Source organism: Sinohyriopsis cumingii, chromosome 5 (assembly GCF_028554795.1).
Source record: "Sinohyriopsis cumingii isolate HCF-2022 chromosome 5, ASM2855479v2, whole genome shotgun sequence".
Lineage (NCBI taxonomy): Eukaryota > Metazoa > Mollusca > Bivalvia > Unionida > Unionidae > Sinohyriopsis > Sinohyriopsis cumingii.
Window position 1 is genome coordinate 94,517,626 of NC_142965.1, and position 14,872 is coordinate 94,532,497.

Genomic DNA, 14,872 nt, shown 5'->3' on the forward strand with positions numbered 1-14,872 from the left:
ATAGTGTCGGGAACTTTGGATTCAGAAGAATTTTTTTTTTTAGCTGTGATAGTTCAGTATGTAAGTGCTGTAATTTTTGTCAGACTTTCAAAAGAAGTTGAATCTTTTAGCTTCATGTGAGATTAAATTAATTTACATTGAAATTTGATACATTTCAGTGAAAATACACCTCTCGTGACAAATCTGATCACTATCTAGTTCTGGCAGATATATCTATCTTAGGTGCTGTGGTATACGTGATTCTGCCTTCGTCTAACTAAGATTATTTTTTATGATATTATTAGCAGTACAATGTAGGACATCGACCTTGATATTTACGTTTTTGGGATCACGGTCTTACTGCCAAAATAGTGACGCTGTGTAGCCTATTCCGATATCGACTAACATCGGAATGATAAGGCATATATATATATATATATATATATATATATATATATATATAATTTTCAGATTTGATATTGGGGCTTGTGATTGTCAGTTCAGATCCTGTTCAAATACAAATTATTTCAGAATGAGATAAGGAAACGTCATGTGTGTGTGTGTTTGTGTGTGTGTGTGTGTGTGTTGGATTTTAACGCAGTTCTAACAGTTTTTCAGTCATATCGATACGATGTTTGCAGTGTGGCAATTTATCGCGATATGCAGCACTGAGGCACCATGCTGCAGACATTTAACATCACGTTTCACCTGGTCACATAATCCCGACACAAGCCTGACCAATCATAATACTACTTTCTTAACGCTGAGCGCCAAGCGAGGCAACTGCTAGTACCATTTTATATAAGTCTTTGGCATGACTCGGTCGGAGTTCGAACCCGCGACCTCCCGCATCCGAGGCGGACGATCTATAACCACTTAGGCCGCCGGATCGGTCGGACATATGAATGGGGTTTTTTAGCAAGGTGTTAAATAATAAAAAAATATATCGACTTTGTTACTTACTGGTTATTGAATTACAGATTGTTACAAGACTTTGTTACTTATTGATTATTGAATTACATATTGTTACAAGAGGCACCAGGTTAATTAAAATTTTGAACACCATGTTGAGTTAAGACTACCAGAATGGTATATTTATTGTGAAGACTGTCTTCTCATTTAAAAAGGAAGTATGTTTGGTATTTATGACAGTACATGTTTTTTTCTAAATTTTGTTTTGATTTGATTGAACAATCATTCAAAACATTGCAGGTTATATTCTAAAGTTTCCTAGAGAGGATAAGGAGGAATCCAGGACTTCTTTATCCTTTGCGACTAAGACAATTAAGTTAATAGCATTAAATAATGATATATACTAGGTTGGCGATACATTTTGAACAGGAAGTATCAATAATTATTTAGAAATGCTGTTTTTATTAACCAAAACTACGACAATTCATTTGTTTGATTCAACTCAGATAAAAATAAGGCACGTGGGACATATTATGCATTGTTAGGAATCAAACAAGCTCTAACCGTTGATCAGGAGAACCATAAAATCCGAAGATGGACCAAACATCGGAACTGAAGTTTTTGAGTGGTTCCACCATGGGAAGATATCTGGCAATTGTTTCTCAATACCATAGATACAATTTCGCACGGGATGTAAACTAAATGGTTAAATTACATACTCTAGTAAAGATTATTTTGAAAAGAAGTTTAACCGGCATTTGATGCTGCCTAACATGACATTGTCTTCAATACATTTATCACTTCTGTAGACTGTATAAAAAAAACAAAAATCCGTGTTTACACATATATTGAGAATTTATCTTTTCTCTTCCTGTCTTCCACTTATATTTGCAGAATATTAATTTTATATATTATTGTCATTCGCATAAAATCTACCATTATTTTCATGATATCAAATGAAAGTTTATCTGTCTTTGTGGCGTAGATATGTGATTCTCCATTGTTCAGCGATGATTCAACTAAACATAGATGACATGGTTACAGTAAAGTCTTATTTCTACATTCCGCGAAGCCTACAAAGATAATAACGGATGACGTCAGGGACATTTAAGCATTTTAGTGCACGTTTGTGGTCTTTTGATAAAATGTATTTAAACTGCGTTGTTTATTCATTTTCTGAACATATATTTAAACTCAATTGTGTAAAACTATAATCACCTCCGTTTTCTTTTATTGTCTTGTTCTGAAATATATATTCTCTCCAGAAGTACTAGAATGAGTAAATTACGAAAGAAACCGGAAATACATAACCGGTAACAAAAGTATTTTGACCTTAGGACACTGCTTTGGAAAATATGTATGATAACGTGTTTGCATGTATACAATCATTATGAGTTGGTTGGGTTGGCGTTTATGGGGTATATGAATCCTTTGGATGGAATCTCATGATAAGACAAGTTGAGTAAAATAACTTCCCTAAGGAAACAACACGGTAGACGACCTCGGTTGATTTGAATGTGGGTGTCTCGTTGCCTGCCCGCGATTATGTAAGTGAAGAACAAAGAAACTGGTTAGAAGCCATGTATATATGTTAGACCCCGCGACTACAGTGGTTCTGTTCGTAATTGTTACGAGAGCCAGCTTTGTTGGGTGTCAAAAACCACATGTGTACGTTGAAAGCTTTGTTCAAGAATAAAGGACCCTTATTGGCGTCGTAAATCTCACCATTTCGACAGACGGCCGGACAGGGTAGAATCGATATCCAATCGAAATCGAGAGAGGGTGTGGTCACCATTTCAATCCGAATTTAACCGAGTAATGTAGACTAGAAACTTTAGTAATTGTGAAACATCGTGCTGGAAAGTTAAAGCAATAACTCCGGGAAAGCCACTCGTAAATTATCGGGAAAACTTAGGAAAATGTAAGGAAAGACAAAGCTTCGTAAAGGAAGCTTTTAGGGGACAGACTTCCGGTGTGGTTTTGTCCCGAGTCTCTATGGTGGCGCTCTACAGTTTCGTATTTTGGGTTAGTATTTTAAAGAAAAAGAATTTCCCTGGCTTTCTTCACTGGTTATACTGGCTATTTAAAAAAGACCTTGTATATGTTATGTATAATTCAAAGAACCTTTAATTTCCTTTATTTTGGTGATTGATTGATGGGTGTACTATGGGTTATAGAGTATATAGCTTGGCCTTACTTCAGATGTGCACCTTTCAAAAAAGTGCTAGCTCCACTTGGTCATTTTCACATCCTGAACTTCAGAGGTAAATTGCATAAAAAAGTGCCGATAACTTTTGTTTTACATTTTATATATTTGGTAATTCATTCATTGCACTTTCAGAAGCTGGTATTGTCTAGCCTGGCAAAATTCATTTTCCCTATTTTAATAGCTGCTATGTATAGTGTACTTTAGACTAATTCAGGCTGATTTTTTAACACAAGGAAGCAGTCACTTTAGTTAGCAGTGTACTTAAATCATGTAAAATTTCCAAAAGTACAATATCCAAAGAAATATCATCCACATTACATTAATGTAGCATAGAGGTATGCCAACATTCTCTCCATTGTGCATGTTTTAAATGCGAACTACTTCACCTTACATATGTCACCCTCTCAAAAGTACATATTAACTGGTGAGCGCCCTCTATGAGAGAGACGGAATAGAGACTAGTGGAGAAGTCGATTGCGAATCGAAGGCTAGTCGCAGAGCAGAGTCAATGAGGAGGAGGAGGAAAAGGAATCAAGAAGGAGGAATTGGAGAAGGAGCAGTCTAAGAGAAGGAATTCAAGTGGGAAGTCGGAAGGAGAGAAGAAATTGGGGGATAGGAGAGATACAGATGAGTAGAAAACCAGGACAAGTGGAAAAGGATCTCACACTATAAATCAAAGGATGCAATAGGCTATCACTTGGTCGAGAGGAAGAAGAGTGATTCGGCATTATTATTATTTGAATATTGAATTGTATTAAATTGTTATTCTTGTGAATTTTACCTTTTGTGTTCTAAATAATTTAACTGTCGGCATCGCTGACTGGGGGCTCGGACCCTCACCTCACTCTATCACTAATTTCAGTCCCTACAAAATCGAGTTTGGGGTGGGACTTCTATTGTAATTTAAATAATATATTGGGAGTACCCCTCCCCAACCCTACCAAACGCCACAGTGGGCATCGAACTCGTTTTCTTATTGTCCCTAAAAAAAATGTCCTAATTATGGATGCAAGATGGCTTTACGTAAACGGAATAATGACATATTGCTATGTTCTCAACATATGACTATCGTCAATCCTAAATGCTTTTGTTTTGCACGCAGGATCATTTCAAAAATATTACATGAAGAACTGTACATTTTGCAGAACAGATGCCTAAAACCCCACCTTCCCCAAATGCACCCCTCGATCCGTTCGTCACCCCCGACACAATGTTAGCTATCATTCGAAGCTCATACATAAATACACACAGATACAAATTAATGTACATCCTTCCTTGTAGGTTACCGTCTCTCATAATAGAAGTGAACAAAACGTTACTTTCAGTTGCAAACTTAGTTCGGGAAATGTATTCTACGGTACAGGTTTCAAAGACATTGGTATAACTGTGGGACTGATAGGTATTCGTAATGTCTTTGGTTGGCTGCGAAGAATAAAGCTTAATTCAAAGTTTCTGCCATTTATGACAGCCGAGGATACATTAATATTTTAATGTCGTGCAATCACCTATTCAGCTGATTTCAATGCTTTCATTGCACTCATTATCAAAATTGCATTCCTAATTAAATAAAAGATATCCCATTTAAATGCAAGACTGAACTACACATCCAAGCTAACGTCTGCTAATCGCCACATAAATGACCTTTAAAACAGAGACGTGTATTTATTGTCACGCGGTGACATTTGCTTGGTCAGTCGCTAACTGTGTACAGCAGATATTCATTGCGAGATTCACGGTATCTAACTGGGTCAGAGAAGACCGTTCTGACCGCGTGTCTTGATCACGCCAATCTTTTACGTACCTTTAAGCACTGAAGTTAGCAGATAAAAGTGTCAAAATCGAACGAAAATATTGTATTTCAAATGAACTAAAATATAATGCATACGATTATTTCTTCTCATTCAAATTGTATTTTCTCGGTGTACATGCTAAAAAGTTTTGTTCATTTTTGCGATTATTTTTCTTTATGATTTATTTATTCTCTCCATCCATAATGGCAAATCATAAACCATTCATCCCAGTTGCGCAATTAAGTCCTTTTTCAAATAAAAACTGCCCGATTCATAGGCCTTCATTATAGGTTTTGTATTTTGAATGCGCAGACTGAGCCCCAGGTATAGCACAGAAACCCCTTACAGTTTGTAAACTTCTCGTTCCACTATAGCAGCTGTAACACTTGTCTTAGGGGCCCCGAGTGGCCGAGTGGTCTAAAGCGCTCTCCGTTACGGATCACTGCCATCTCACCTCTGTCTGCGTGGGTTCGAGTCGCGGATTATGTGGGTATGTGAGAAAGCTTGACAGTAGCTTCTCGAGGGTCGGTGGTTATTTCCGTGGATTTCCCGGGTTCTTCCTCCACCATTAATACTAGCCGCCATGTATAGCCTATCGTGTGCTGAAAAATGTCGTTAAACCCTACAACAACAACACTTGTCTTACACTGTGTGGCTCTGTATGTTTTACAATTATGGTTCGCTTGTCATTATGTAGGAACTTTCCTTTTGCGCTCATTTGGTGGTACCAAAGTTCGTAAAATGGTTGCAGAATATTTTTACTAAGGTGTATGGCAAGGTGCTATTAAAGCTGATATCAAAGTTCTCGAACTTTCTGTCACTTTCATTGACGTTTATTTTCCTTCTATATTTAATGGAAGATTAAGATCGTTACATAAGTTTCTAAATTGTCATACACGATGATATTACAGTTTTAATGTATTTATAAAAAAAAAATCATTACTTCATTGTAATTGTCGGGCTATTAATATAGAGACACTGGTGACCTTTATATGTGGAAACCGCGATACATCTTGAGTACTAAGGATGTGTATGCAAAGCAAAGGAGATTGATGTGGCGCATATTTTTCATTTATATTTTATGCAACAATATGCACTCACACGAGCACTTGAGTATGACTAACAACGCCCCTCATATTCGTGCTAGTTTGTGTTCCATATATCAAAACATGAATGTTTGTTCTTGTGATCTTAAGTTACTTAATATGCCATGTCGGTACATGTTTACGATCATACATAAAAGTCCACATTGATCAGTCCGTAAATTGGTTCAAGTCGTCTCGAGACTAATAGCAAGTAGCTCACGACTTCGGTCTATTCCCAGTGTCCTTAGCGGAAAGTAACTTTAAATACTTTTGTAAATTCATAATACATACCTTACTTTTGTTCAACAGTCCATAAAGGGTCTCACAGTCAATAAAGGGTCTCACATCGCGGGAGGCTGAGACGATGTGTATCTTACAGTGAAATTCGATATGTTGTAGTGTATGATGTTGTCCGTGAATTGGAGTAAGAGACCTTACTAGCGTCTATGCTCCTCCCTTGTATCAAAGTTTATCCCGTAATCTCTGAATTGAATGTTTCCGTATTCTGTTATATGGCGTTGTAGAGGTTTTATCAGATAGTTGACCCAGTTTCATATTCCATGTTCCCATTTGAAAAAAGAAATGAAAGTATAACGTTTAATATCCCCGTAAGTCTGTTGTGTGCATTCAGTTGTGTCGGAAAATATAAGAGGTGTCCCTAATGATGATGAGTTAGATGTTATTTGCGACAGCCGGAGTAGTGAGCGTAGCAGTAGTTTATTATAGTTCTTATAGATAGCAAAAACAACAGAAGTAGTAGTAGTTATGGTAAAAGCTGTAGGAACAGCTGCATTAGTAGTATTGGCAGTAGTTGGTGTCCTAGTAGTATCAGTTGTTATTTTGTTTGTTCTGTGGTAGTTGCAGCAAGAAAAATAGCATCTGCAGCAGTAGTAGTAGTGGCAATAGTAGTGTTGGTAGTCAGAGGAATTACGGTAGTAGAAATAATTATTATTTCTGTTGTTGAAGCAGTTACTGCATGAAAAACAGTAGTAGTAGTAACATCGGTAATAGTAGTAGTAGTAGTAATAGTAGTGGTAGTAGTAGAAGTAGTAGTTGTTGTTGTTGCAATAGGTACAGGAATAATAGTGCTTTAAGTAATAGCAGTAATAATGGTAAAAATAAGCATGTGAAATTCTCCTCATGCAACGTCCAAGTTTTCTGTGGATAAGGCACATATGTGAATTATCTGCAGATCTTATAAGAATTAAAAAAACAATGACAACAGCAAAAACAAATTGAAACCATAACTACAATCACCACACACAAACGAAAGGTGAACTCGTCACATTTCGTAGTTTTCACACCATAACGCTTAATAATCTAATTAAAGAAGAAAGCTCTGTAGTTGTCTCGTTAAAACAAACACCGTTGTTTACAGCACACGAGATACCTACAGATGAAATGGTCAGTTGACTTAATGTGACTGCCTATTGCTGTCCTGATTCTTGACCATTATAACCCACACAACAGCGTAACCCAGGGCAACCGAGAGTCAAGATCTCACCCTACAGCATAACCCAGGGCAACTTAGTGTCAAGATCTCGCACTGCAGGATAACCCATGGTAACCCAAAGTCAGGACCCTGCAATAGGTGATAAACAAAGAAAAAAAAAAAAAAAAGGAAAACGCAAAGTGGTAATGATGTTATAATTTCAAATCACATGTAAAACAGCTGTCATGGGGTTACTGAAGTATGACCAAATGGAAAATAAACGTACACAAGTACAGACAGACGAACAACATGAAGAATGGGTTATTGTTTAGTCTGTGTATACCTGTATCTGCATATAGAAAGATCATACATCAATGTTGATTGTATTTGAAATCATGGGCGCGTGCAAATCTTTTTTTTTTATTTTTTTTTTTTGTTGGGGGGGGGGGACAGACATGCAGTGATCAGCCTTTAAGTTTTACAGATGTAGGCAAAATCATTTTTAGAAATAAAATCCGAGAGATGGGGGTCGGGTGGACATGTGCCCCTTCCCCGTGCCCCATGTTTTAACGGGTTCTTCAGCCTTTATAGAAAATGATATGTGGATATTTAAACCTAATGTAAATGAAACAAAACAAACAATAGCCATTAGAAAGACAAAACAACCACAACACCACTAATAGTAAGTGAGCAAAAATCCTCTAATCATAACAATACTTACATCATGTGACCTACAACAAGTGTTTGGCCCGTTCGTGACTCGCCACAACTGATATTCCACTACAGATCTCATGACCCTCAGCAACTGATCTCTCCGGAACTATTATTACTAATACACTGAAGGCCTGAATAGCAGACTCCTCCCAGTGATATAATTTTATAAAATTTTGAGAGAGAGAGAGAGAGAGAGAGAGAGAGAGAGAGAGAGAGATAACTGAATTGAGTTGATTAAGAATACAAGAGCAGCAGGGGGGGGGGGGGGCGATTCGGACAATATTCCGACAAAATTTTGATTGAGGCCTCAAAACGACAAATAGAGCCTTCCTTCGAAATCTCACTTTTCAAACAAAAAAAAAAAATAAAGTCTCCGTTTGGTAAATGGAGACTTAGCGTTTTTTGCTCGAAAATGTTATATTTCGCGACAACATCTCGTTGGTGTTTTCCCGTGGTAATCATCGGGCGTTCCGCGTCGATGTCATTGCCCCCCCCCCTGCTGCTAAGTGGTTATTTACAACTAACCAAGTCCGATACGATATCGTGTCCGAGGGAGAGGGGGGGGCGAATCGGACATTTTGTCCAATCGTTATTTTGCTTAATTATTACTTTCTGCACTCAACGATCTAGTGTCGTCAGCGCCTGGTAAAAAAAAAAACGACGTCGTCGTTGGGGGATCGTCCAAACGTCATTTGGTTTAATTAACACCTTCTGCGCGCCGATCCCTAGCGTCGTCAGCGTCCGGTAAGCACATCGACGACCGCGTCGATGTCATCGCCCCCTCTGCTGCTATGATCTTACAAACAGAGTGATCACTAACTCCTCCTCTTGTAAATCAATTAGGTTATTTGACTGATCGGTAATTCTAAAATTAATTCTCGTTAAAAACCGATTATGGCATCGCATATAGACCGGATTAATCGGACTCTCAATGATCAAAAATCCCGGGGGGGCTGTTGGTGAAAATGAATAAAGGATATATCCCTGTTGAGCTTGATTTGATTGCTTGGTATCCACCTGGTAACTCCCTTCGATAACATCACACACTAGATTGATCGCTATCACTGATGCGATATTTACGTTGTACGGGGCAATATGCCTACCACCATCTCCGTTATCGTGTTTGAGGATATAAGTTGATGGACCGAGAAAATCATTAAGAGACTTTCTTAGTTCTGGCGCGTTGTATCCTGGAAACTTGAAATCGGGTAAATCGGCTTCTGTGATATTATACTCGGTTAGGAATTTTTGTTTACTACCATCGCTGTTATCGGATATCATTTTAACGACTCGTTCATTGATATATTCCATGTCTGATATAAGTTGATTTAACACCTCAACGTGTTTTCGTGCTTTTGTTTCCCGTAGCTGTTCTAGTTGTAATTGGTAATAATAATCAATCTCGGCAAACATATCAGTGATATCACTTAAAATAAATGTTAATATGGCGACCGATTCAGTAGTTTCCTTATGCTGAAAATACCACTGCATGATATTCCTGTCTTGAAATAAAAACCAACTGGGTGATAGCGTGCTTTTTATAATAGATAAATTATCTAGATACCGGGGGGTAATTTCATGATACGATTTCGCATTCGTGTGCAAGTCCTCGGGTGGATTCTTAGGCCATCCTAGTATGGTTCTTATTGAACTGTTATAAATATCAACCATATACCCCGGTGTGCTTATTTCAATCGTCGACGATAACGTCGGTTCATGAACCGTAATAGCGATTTTTGATTCCTTTCCTGTGATCGATTTTATCCTGCGTTGAAATTCCTTATTGATTTGTTCTATTTGGTATGACCCAGTTGGTATTGTAACCTCATTCCAGTCTGGGGTCCCATCGGGCTTATTTGTCCATGCAAAAACCAGCGAGTTATTAGGTTGTTGTCCGTTAAATGCGTCCGCTCGGATATTAGGCCAACTGTGATATACTCGCAATTTTGCCAGCGCTATTTCCTTTACTGGAACCGGCGATGGGAAGTTCACACTGAATTCTGGCTTCGTTGACGTTATCGATATCATATTTGTTTGTACCGGAGTGGTATTCTCCGCGATCCGTTGAAGTAATTGAGACCCTTCGGGGTTCAGCGACATTATTATTATTCGTTGTTTTTAGTGTCTAATTTCAACAACTAGGTGGTTCCGGCTTCCAGTTGAAAATCCTCGATTTTTGACATCGCGGAGCTATACAACTGGACCATCGTGGAGAATTCAACATCGGATATGAACAAATTATCAATCGATAACGAGATCAACCCGGATAATTTCGAGTACGCGTCGGATACTATTTGATGTTTTACTGTATACTCGTTGAGTTTTTTCTGAAAACACGATGATATCTTCCTAGTGATTGCGTTGGCAACTCCAGCAACTGTTGTCATTGCGGAGACAGCGATTGGAACAGCGATCGGGGCTATCGTGGTCACCGTGGATAAAATAACACCGGTACCGGCTACTATACCCGACACCGAGTACACGACCGCGTCGATGGCGGTTATTTTTCGGCGGTATTTTTTTATTTTTGCGCGGTATTGTTCGGAAAGCGTTTTCAAATTCGCGGAGAATTCTTTTGCGGTATCGAATCGATATTGATGTGACGTCGGTGATACCTCTGATTCAATTACCCTGGTGGTCATTTTTATTTTAAAAGAGCTAGTGTTTTTAATTACTTAGATCCGCTACAAATTCCACATACCATGTGATGTTTGTCCTAAATAGACTGCTATCAACGGCCTTAATCACAAACTGTTCAATTGTGTCCTTGTCAATGATTGTTGACACTGTATTGTTAAACCCGGATGAACTCGACGATGATATACTAAACTGCATCGCCGAAATCAATGTCAATCGATAAATGCCCTTAACAGTTGCGGTGATATCTACTGTATTCTGTGTAGGAGTCCAATCGAATGATCCATGCCGAATTGTGTATACTGTGTTGATGATGTTCTCATGAGGGATTTTTATTTTTTTGAGTTGCTCTTCTACTCTCGGTAGTCCGTCTTTAATCGCTTCAACAATAAATTTGATTATTCCTATTTCCCGTGTATGCCCGTCTATACTTTTTTTGTTCGCTGTAACCTTAGTAATGAGTGTATTTATTTCCTGTGTGTGCCCGTCGATATTTTGTTTGCTCACTGCAGTATCAACAGCGATTATTCTTATTTCCCGTTCATGCACGTCTATACTTTTTTTGTTTGCTTCAACCTCGGTTTTGAGCGTTACTATTTCCTGTCCATACGCAGTGATATCATTTATAGTTATTGTAATCTCATCCGGTTTGGTATTTTTTTTGCCAAGGAATTTATCAAAGTTGTTATCGACCCTGTTAAAATTTTTTCGCAACGTGTAAAATTGACCCGACAGCGTTGTAAACTCCGAAATAGTAGTTTTTATCCCCGCAAGATTCGGTTCGGTTACCGTCGGGGTCCCGAAAAAACTAGCGGTAGTGAGCTGTATATCGGTGATAGATTTTTTCACCTGCGCGTCAAGTTCGGTCACCGATTTATCCAACCTTGTAAAACCGTCTCGGATTAATGTTATCGTCGATAGATGTTCACCCGGTTTGAGTCGTCCGTCGCCGGTATACAACGCGATAGCGTCCTCGGCGGCATCACGCTGTCGTATTAAAACGTCATCCAGCGACACATTACTGGATTTCAATTTACCCTGGCGGTCTTGAAATACAACTATTTCGCCTGGGTCAACACTTGTTAAATTCAACGTATCAGCGATTTCATCCTCGATTAGTTTTTTTATGTCATCGGTGGCGGGCGTTTCCGTGGGTTTTTTCAGCGCCGAAACCGGTCGTCCCCAAATATCAATCATCGTTATTGTAGAAAAAAACGGCGTTTCTAATTAACCCGCCGGGTCTCTACGACCCCACTAGTGTATTCGTTTACAACCACATGAGGTGGTTTCCGCGATGATGAAATCGCTGCGAGTACGTTCAATACCTCACGGCCACATATCGGTGGGTCACTTAATCGCTGTGTTGGCAGCGTGGAATAAAAAACCCGGGCTGAACACGCCGGGGCTGAACACGCCCGGATATACCGCATGAACTCTTTCGGCGGGGCTAACCCGTATGAATCAAAATAGACGATCGCACGCGGATCAATCGCGTACGCAACCCAATGAGTTCCCGCTCCGGAGGACTCATCGAGGTTAATTATGCCGGTTTCAATATTCCTTGGTGCCGCCGGTAATTGATCTCTCATAAAAACACCCCTGAAGTTTTTTATCGCTAACGCGTTTGCGGCGTCTATTAAATCAAAATTAGACATTGGAGTCATTGACTCAGGAGTCATTGACTCCCGAGTTAATAAACGGTTCCCGGTAGTCTTAGACCCTTTCCCGAGTACCATGAATACGGGGTTCCCGGTAGTCTTAGACCCTTTCCGGCTACGGGTCGTTTTTTTTTGTAGCCTTTCCCGGTTGCCTTCTTTAATGCCATTCCCGCCGCGGTACCAACGGCTCCTAACGCCGCCGCCTTAGCCACTGCTGGTGCGGCCGCGGCAATCAACGCTGGAATCGCAGCTAACAGCGGAAATATCCCACCGGTCTTTTCCATGTTTTTAATTGCTGCGGCTGAAAAATCTATTTGAACACCCTTTTTATTCTTCATCGCATCATTGAAATGTTTTATTTGACGCGCCGTCAACGATATCTTATGATTACCACCTGCCATCTGCGACGGCTTCAGCGTTATTGTGGTCCCGCATTGTTTAGCCGACTTTGATCGTAATTTCTTGACTTGACCATCAGTCAACTCTACACTGACGACACTATACGACATTTATTGTAAACGCGTTTTGTGCTTTCAATTACATGTTTTCCACTGGCGCATCAACGATTCTCATTCGTCCACCAACACCTTCTAGCAGCATTGATTTATCGCTGAGAATGACAGCAACCGCTCTATAATTGGCACCAGCCGGGGTTATACGAGCTCGGAAGTGTATATCAACGACGGATTGTCTCGTTAAATCAAGATGTTCCAACGAAAAATAATAAATCGGATACAGGTTTTTAAAATCAAGTTGTGATATTTGCAGACCAGTGTCGACGTTTTGATCACGACCCATATATGACAGCAATCGATGGTACACACGTGCGATATGGTTGTCGCCGTAATTAAGCTGTATGTCCTCGGATGGTTCCTGTTGTCCGTTTATTCTCAGCGAAACATCCCTGACTCCTAATTGATCAAATATCATATGGCTGCGTTCTTGACTGCCCAATCGTTCCCTATTCTGTAGCGCTATGAATATATGACGCGGGGCTGAAACACCCTGTTTTGACGCCAAGTGCCATGTAAACGTATCGGCGACGTTATCCTCTTTAGCATCAGTTGTTACCGCTAGCCAACTCAACAACGATTTTCCTCCCTGTTCCATAAATGCTAACAATCGTGCTTCCGTGGTAACTGATGGAGTCAGCACCGGCATCCACAATGCCATTTTAGTTAAAATGACTTTACCGGCAGCGACGCCAGCAGCATGCCATATTGCATTGTTATCATCGCCCCTTCGCGTCAGCGCGATTGTATGCTTAGCCCCATAGATGACTTTTCTAACATTTCTGCAGAATCCAAATATGTGATGGAGTGGAATCGCGCATGAAAACTGTCGGCGTGGTCATTGCAACATCCCTACTCGTGTTGCGAATCCCATATTGTAATCATTGTTGGTGCTTTTTATAATATTGAACTCGGCGCCCGGTCTTGCTCTGCGGTCTGGATTGGCTGCTTCAGCCTGGTCAGCAACTGCGGTATCTCTTCCCGTCAGCACGTTGATGTACTGAAGATGATCAGCGTTATTGGTGGTGTCCTTCGCAAACATTATAGATGGGCCCGCCGATCTTGTATAATCATCCGAGTATCTTGCTAGCCCAATTATCGTTGTTGCAACATCAACCTCGCGTTCTATTGATTCAATTTCTCGCCCGTCAATAAGATATCTGGCGCTCTCAAATAACGCCATGATACCGTTGTTGACGAAGCCAACTCGAACACGATGGTCATCTGCGTATGGTGCATTATCGGCGGCATTTGTCACGAGTTCTCCCTCGATTTCGATAAACGCTTCACACGGCAGAAAATATTTACTGGTATCTTGGACTTGAAGTTCAATTCGCGATCGTAGGTCGGGTTGCGCTGCATAATAAGAATAAAATTGATAATCACGGACAGAATCATCCCTGCGCACTGGGGCATCCATATCAAACGCGGGGTCAGCGGTTCGCGCAAACATTCTATTATTTATCATGTTGATGTTTTCAATTGCGATTTTTTCGTCGTAGACCACTCCCCGCTATCGCGTTCATGAGCGCGTTGGTTGCCGCATCGGCGGATGGCGAAGTCGCCAACGACGGAGTCGTCGCCAACGACTGAGTCGTCGCCAACGACTCTAATTTTTCTTCCACGGCGTTATTTATTACTTTACTGACATTTGCAGGCATCACTGTCGTTGATGGCATCTGTTTTTTTCTTGAAAATCTCTTAGATTTCACCAACGACATTAGTTTGTTCCGCGCGGCTGAAAGCGCCTTTCCGGCAACATCTCCAATGGCACTAATACCCTTATCACGAATAACATCAATAGCCTTCATTCCTAATTGTTTGGCTAACGGCGCTACTTTTGGAGCCATTCTTGTAAATAACCCCGCAATGGTGCTACCGAGACCATCTCCATAGTACGCGCGGTAAACAGGCAATCGCGAGTTTACCACGTAGACGAGTACT

The 14,872-nt window shown here is 40.1% G+C and overlaps 1 protein-coding gene across 1 annotated transcript in view; it reads right to left on the reverse strand.

Moving 5' to 3' along the window:
• LOC149799793 (ATP-binding cassette sub-family C member 5-like) overlaps positions 1-6,612 on the reverse strand; it is a 52,762-nt gene extending 46,150 nt beyond the window's left edge. Inside the window, exon 1 of the mRNA XM_089959183.1 lies at positions 6,267-6,612. The gene's annotated coding sequence lies outside the window, so the exon portion shown is untranslated. The remainder of the gene's footprint in view (positions 1-6,266) is intronic.
• Between the last annotated feature and the right edge of the window lie 8,260 nt (positions 6,613-14,872).